Source organism: Porites lutea, chromosome 12 (assembly GCF_958299795.1).
Source record: "Porites lutea chromosome 12, jaPorLute2.1, whole genome shotgun sequence".
Classification (NCBI taxonomy): Eukaryota; Metazoa; Cnidaria; class Anthozoa; order Scleractinia; family Poritidae; genus Porites; species Porites lutea.
The window spans coordinates 18,153,142-18,160,620 of NC_133212.1; the positions used below are offsets into that span (position 1 = coordinate 18,153,142).

A 7,479-nucleotide genomic window follows, 5' to 3' on the forward strand; every position below is an offset into this window, starting at 1 on the left:
AAAAAATATGAAAAGTTTAACCCACTGGTTGCAAAATAAATTCAATTAAAAAGGGCAGTGTCTCTAAGATTTAATACCACTAATCAAACAATCGAATCTGTGCAGAAATCCAAAACTGTTCGTGATTTTTTCTTTCATAAAAGTTACTATACTCGGAAAAACGTCTCGGCCCCAAAACCCATTATGTTTGCTTACAGTAGAAATTCGTTTCAAAAGAATAGTTGTTCCATAATGCTGAATCTTTTTCGATTTAATGGACAAAACTTTCTGGGATAAAATTATTACTAGATCTGGGGAATGTTCTCAACCAGGGTTCTCAATAATAGCACTGTAAAATGATCATGAAATCCGTAGACTTTCTCCCGTTGTCCTAGGAATTGATTCGTGTTATCGCCAGTTTCTTGTGCTGTTCTCGCAAAACTTGCAGAGCTATTCGGTAATGATAGGTAATAGGTAATGATAGGTAATTCGGTAATGATAAGTGACCTTTTTAGGGTAAAAATCTGTTGAAAATGGGGAATTATACCATTTTTTAGATGTTCGAAAATCTTAGGAGATACAGGCAAGCAAGAAATTTACCAACAAATCTTCCGAAAATTCTAGATCTCAAATCGTCTTCCGAACAGATATTTTCCGAAAATTGACGTTGGGTGCCCCTGAGTTTGACACGTTACAGTCGAAGCTTGCTTTACGGACACTCTCTTAATACGGACAATTTTCTTTGTTTTTGGAGAAAGAAAGCCTGGCATATTTTCTCTTAATTCAACCCGCTTAATACGGACAGTTACTATGGCCCCCTCAGTGTCCGTATTAACGGCGTTTGACAGTACTATCTGTTTGGGCGTTTGGCCTTCAGTCCAATTCCCCCGCTCAATTTTCGGCAAAGAAGACGCGATAATTTCTAGAGAATCTCCGTGAATTGGGTTGGGATCAATTCCCCATATTCAGTGCATCGCACAGAAATCCCCGGACAAAATTACTCGACACTTCTGCATTCGACCTCGGAGGCAACTCAGTCCCATATTGAGTAAATTGCTATGCCGTCTTCAGTTTAACACCAGGAACGTTAGGTTAAGTGATAAAATTAAAGGGAAGACATGACGTACCATTTATCTTATTTTCTCCTTAAGAATTGAAACCTCATCTTCAAATTCAGGCGGTGGAAAAAATTTGATATAGACTAGGACAGAAGAGATAAATTGAAACAGCTTTGAAATGATATAAAAGAACGGCGAAATTTGACGTTTTCTGACGTTGTTATCGTGGTGTCTTCAAACTCCCTTCGCACTGCACCACGCCCGTGGCTATGTGGTCTTAAATATATTGAACGATCACACTTCGCCGAGAATAAAACCAAGCCATAGCAATTAACCCATTACATTCGTACACGATGTGAAAATTTAGGCGCGGATCTAGAATAAATACTGACCGATTTCCTATTCTAGGGAGGTCTGGGGGAATGCTCCCCCGGGTAATATTTTGGATTTTAACCCCCCAAAGTCCCCTTTCCTGGGTTTCTGAGTCTTTCAGACAGGATATTTACTGACTCTCCAAACCATTTTCCAGATTTCAACTTGGAAGGTTTAAAGTTTTTACCAAAAATATATCTATTATGAAATATCTGACCGATTTCCGTAAAACTCTAAAACGGTGGAAACCGGTATGGATCCGCGCCCGAAATTCTATCTAAACCTCCGGAAACCTCTTGGGTGGAATGAAACTATTGAATGAAAGTTTTATTCGTGAATTTTCCATTCCTGGCCCTTTAGCTGTAAAAGTAGATGCCTCTACTTTTTAAGGCGAATACGTTAATTACATTAAAAAGTTTTCTTCTCAAATTTTTATTTTCCGAGTTCACTGAAAAGCCTCTATTTCATTTCTTATTCATTCAACCGTTAACATGATTTGGCAATTAAATACTCTTTTAAAACCCTTGTTCCCTGGCAAGATAGTTCTGGCATATTGCGAACACCCAGGTAGAAATGTTCGTTCACAAAAATCTACAGGATTCATCTTGAGCGGATCTCAAGACGTTGCTCTCGCAACATGAAATGAAACGTCCATTCACTAACTTCTCGTACGAGGTTCTTATTAGTGACCACTGTGTTGCTCGGTTTGTTGCCCACGGAGCTCGGGTCTATTTCATTTATGTTTATCAGTTTCCCCAAAGAAAAGTAAAAAATACAAACAAATATAAATAAACATTTAACATAACTAAATCTAGAAATTGTCGGTTTTGAAGAATATTTCTATATAATATAAATAATGTCTCAACAGCTGAATCTTCGTTCTATCAGATATAAAAAGTCTAAGAAGTGTAAAATACAAGAAAATCACCTACAGTACATGTTCAACAAAGGATCGAATAATATGACGAACGAACACGCGGAGGTCTCTAGGTTTGAAGAAGCGAATCCTAAATGAAAGCTACTAACTCGACCTGCACCAAACGATACTTTTCAGGCTGTCTGGGAAGTCAGCTTTTTAACTCTTTTGTCAATCTATAAAATCCTTATAGTGAAAGCTAGTGAACAGTACAGTACTTTGGAGTATTTTTGGAAAAGAAATTCGGAAACGAGATAGAATATCTTCTTCCCGGATCAAACGAGGTCGAACCAACATCATGTTCAAACCGTTTTTATAATAGTTGTCCTGTAAGCTTACTTGCAAAAGCCTTTCAGTTTTAAAATAAGGAGAAAAAAAATAGAATCGTTTCCCTACGTACCTTCTAACACTCGAGAGGCTAAAGGCCAAGTTACGTCGCCGTGCACAAGATATATTTGCTTGAAAGCAGTGGTGGTACGACTTTCACAACTCTTCGTGACTGTAATGACTCGGTTTTGTGAACTTTGGGCAGTTTTATTATATTGTCTTTATCCAATCAAAATAATTTAGCCTCGAGCCAAGTGTGTTAACATGTAATTTGGCTTAATCATGTCAGAGAAGAAATCTTAACCTCGCCCACATGTACAAAAATTTGCCTTTGCGTAATTTAAGCACCCAGCGCAGAATATTGTTTAACAAACTTTTTTGTTTCTGCAAACAAATCATACCACGAGTTATATTGCCTTGCTTTGCACCAATATCGGGCTACACGAAATATTAACTTAGTTTTTATATTTGCAAGAACGAAAAAAAATCTATATCTACATGTTTCCACAATATTCTTCTGCCCTTGGACAAAACTTCCTCATGATGTCATTCAAAAGATTCTTTTCGGCAGTACCTTCCTTCAAAAAAATTTTAAAATTTGTCAATTTCTATGAAAACACTTAAAAGGTTAGGGCTTATAAGAATTTTGATACCGAGTAACACTTGGCTTATAATTCCAAACTGAAAAGCTAAATTACTTAGTCGTAATACTTAGTCGTAATTCTTAGTCGTATATTTATAGTATCAAGTGCTACACAATCACCTTTAAAATACAACAGTTCTTTTTCAAATCAATTTGAACTTAACAACGAATTCAGTTACAGATTAAACGTTATGTTATACTGACTTCCGGGTTATTTCTGTCGTGACCTTTTAGATTTCCTATTGCGATGAACAGGGAAGACCTATTGAAACTTTTGGCTCGCGATCGCAACACAGCTGGCTATTCTTGGTTGGGCCGATACTGATTTGAGTAAGCATTGTCGGGCCTCATTACAAGTTCCTTTTATCTATCGGAAATTTCGCGATAATTACATTTTCACAAACTCTACGTTTTCGGGCGCACAGTTAATCACGGTGAATTAAAAGAAAAAAAAGAGTCTACTAAAAATACTAACATACGAGAATCTCACAACTCGCATTATAAAAATAATGAATATTTATGTATTGAGTGATATTTCTAAATAAAAATAGCCCGACGTGGTATGATATTATCAGTGTTATTCGGCATACAATTCAACGAAGCCAAACATCATAGTTTGTGGGTGTTCAAGAAGAGGCTTATATCAACATTATCACTGGTCATTAAACGATATTCAATGATGTTGTATACAGGAAACAAATAGCTTAGATACAATAGCGCAGCTTACCGCATGGCGCCCTGTCTATATACAGCTATTTCGAGAAAGGTTGTCGGAAAAATGTGCATGCGACAATCCCGAAAGGTAATATGGGATATGATCGATACACTGTTTCTGACGACTTTAGCTGTCGAACCTACTTTTGTTGCTTTCCTTTAACACTCAAAAACACATTTTCATGGCCTTTCGTGCCAATTCTTTCAAATTTCTTTGAAGAACAGTGAACTCAAAACCACCCACAATGCCTTTCGGGATTGTCGCGTGCACTTTTTCCGACAACCTTTCTCGAAATAGCTGTATGTCTTAGTTTTCCATGCGGGTGAGAGTACAAACTCGACAAATTTTTCAAAAATTTTGAAAATATTGAATCTGTGCTAAGGGCACCCCGCAAAAATGTGTTGCACAATGGTTTTCACTTGAATGGTCATACTTAAAGTTTTTGTCCATGTATCAAACAAAAAGCAAGTAGAAACAGAGGCAATCTTATGCAATCTAACCAATATCACAAACTAAACGTAACTAAGGTGTATTTGGCAGACCCCTAGCTTAATTTCAAAAACCCCAATTTGCGATTTCAATCTGCTCAAAAGCCAGAGATGTGGTCTTGTTCAACAGGATGAATAGAACCACAGGAACTAACCTACTAATAAGCAGTTTTCTGGAGGGTCACACTCAATGAGTTCACACACGTACACAAAAGACAGATCTACTTTTAATAGTGTGATAAACAACTTAGTAGGAACTATCTCTGCTTCACCAAATCTTCAATTTTTCTTTCGTTCAGATCGCATTTCAGTAGGTTTCGTCTATCTAGCGCTGAAACCACTTTTACAACATAAGCATTACTAGAGAAAATTTCATCCATAGACTCAAAAGTTTAGCAACCACCTCAACTTGTACAACATGACAAACAGTACCACCGAAACGTAATACATGCATGCACAGTAGCTTGCATTTGAATGTTCACAATTAAGGATTTCAACCCCAGACTCAAAAGTTACAACCACCTTGTACAGAATAATCTATACAGTGCCCGACAGGAAAGTACTGCTCAGGAGCTTTCATTTGACGTAGGATTTCATTTACAAACTCAAGAACCAGCTGTACCAGCACCATAATAAACAAAACAATAGGAAAGAGCTGCCAAGAAACTTTCCTTTGAAAGCCCGTTTTCAGTAATTGCACTAACAGACTACAATTTCCGAATCCGCACAGCGTATATGTAATAAAGGCACGGCATGCAGCTCCATGGCTTTCGTTTAAATTAGACAGCCAGGCCTGGAAGCCACCTTATACAGCATGCCAAACCGAAATGTTGCTTAATGATAACTTCGTAAATTCAATGTAAGTTGTCACACCCTAAGATTTCACCCAGACTCCCGCTCCAGCCAAATCATGAACCACAATGATTATCGGCATCAACTCAGATAAAGACCAAGAGTTAGTCTTTGTTATCAAGATTATTAACTTTCTAATCATTTATAAAGCAAACTTTTATTGATTTCATTGTTCAGTTGTGGTTACCAATGGACAGTAATCGAAGAAAGAGGATATATCGGCAATTCTTTAATTTCAACTAAGACGCAACATCTTTTCCGGCATTTTTTATTAGTGATCGTCTGAAGATAATAACAATGCTGCAATATATTTTATTCACTTCTGGTAATCCAGTTCTTCGTAAAAAATAAACCCCTGTTGATGGTACGATCGTTTAGCGTTCTACCAACTTTTATTCCACATCTATAACAAGTTACCCCTCAAACTGCCCTCTTTCTCGACGCTCTCTCTCAATGCACATGCATGTACTCAGCAAGCGAAGCAGTATATCCTCGCGTTTATAGCTGGAATTTTACCCAAGCGAAAAGGTTGGAATAAACGTGCCTAACAAAACCAGCCCCAAATTGGATCGCGTAACCGAGTGGCTTTTCCACCGAAAGACAGACAATCATTTGTCTGATGCCTTGAGGTTATCGACGATCACAAAGAACTCCGCTCTCATAGGTGAAGTTATGAGCCAAGGACATTTATTGTAGTTTTAATTTTGAGTCTAGCCGAAAAGCGAAATGATCATTCAACTGTAGCCTCTTTGGCCACAGTTATTTTAAAAAGATTTTACAAGATATGTTTCGTGAAAGCTTTTCTGTTCTCCTCGATGTGAGTGTTAATCATGCGTGGTCGGGAGCTTAAACCGCGGCGTAAAGTGATTAAAGACTTTGGGGCAAAGGACAAAAAGAACCGATATATAGCTTAACCCAATCGCAATATATGCTCTGACGGTTCACGACTTTTTTGCCAGAAATATCGCCTATTTATTAACGAACTCGTTCGCTGTTTCCGGAATTTTCGACGCATCCCGATTGTAACTAGAATTGACAGGGACCGATCATTGTAAGAAAATTGATGTTTTAATTAATTTTGCCACATTGAAGTGAACGTAATATATTCACTTTGCCTGTTTATGGTTGTTGTAAGTCTTTAAGATCTCAATTTTTAACTTATAAACAACACTATATTTACGTTTCCCTTAAAGGCAGAAGCTATAGCGATATGTTTCGACATCAACATCTTTTGCGTCCCGATTTAAAGTGTTTCAAAGACCCCCTGCCCTTCAGCGAATTAATACCTCCTTTGTATAGCAGAACCTTCTGTTCTCAGCATTTTCCAGTTTTTTAATTTTTTCTTTTCGTAGCGCAAAATGGTGTTTGAAAATTGTGTCAAAATGCTGGAAAATGGTCAAACCACGGCACTGAAATGCAGAATTTTTCTTATGTTCTAGATAACCATTATCTTAGCAAGATTATCTGCTCTGTTCACGCTCACATTAACCAGGCTAGTACAGCTGAAAATTTTAAAACATTTTAGTTTTTTACTTAACTCTCCAACTGACCGAGATCTCCAACACCTACCTCGGGATTGTAGCTTGCTTCGGAAAGATGAAGAAACGGAGCTGTCTTGAAAAGGACGAGGAGTGCTTTCGTACACACTTGTCAGCGTTCGCAACAGCGTGTTGTTTGTGCGACTTAAAAGCTATGAAGCGCATAAACAGATGCAATCAGTTGTATATAAAGAATCTCTATCTTTTCAATCTCTCATATCATTTTGCGGGTTTAATTAGCCGTTGACATGTTATCTATGCATTTATCTAAAGAGGCAAACAACATTTTGCTAATCCGAAATCTATCCGTTGCCCTTATTTATCCACAAAATCTTAATTGTTTTATAAAGGGTGTAAGGTTATTCCGCGTTGATTGCCAGCTTGAAAGTTATGAGACCATTCCATGACTCCAGAAAGAAAAAATAGGAGAAATATCAAATAATATCCTAAATTTTAATTTGTTTTCTTAAAAGAGAAAGATTATTCTAGTTAACTACAACAGAAAAGCCTCGATTTAAACGATCACGTTATTGAATTTAATTCACAGAAGTTATGTTGGAATTATAACAAGGCACGACCCAAGGCGAACTT

General features: G+C 37.3%; 1 protein-coding gene across 1 annotated transcript in view; it reads right to left on the minus strand.

Annotated features, from left to right (window-relative positions):
- LOC140953549 (tyrosine-protein kinase transmembrane receptor Ror-like) overlaps positions 1–7,040 on the minus strand; it is a 47,671-nt gene extending 40,631 nt beyond the window's left edge. Inside the window, exon 1 of the mRNA XM_073402955.1 lies at positions 6,920–7,040. The gene's annotated coding sequence lies outside the window, so the exon portion shown is untranslated. The remainder of the gene's footprint in view (positions 1–6,919) is intronic.
- Positions 7,041–7,479: the final 439 nt, after the last annotated feature.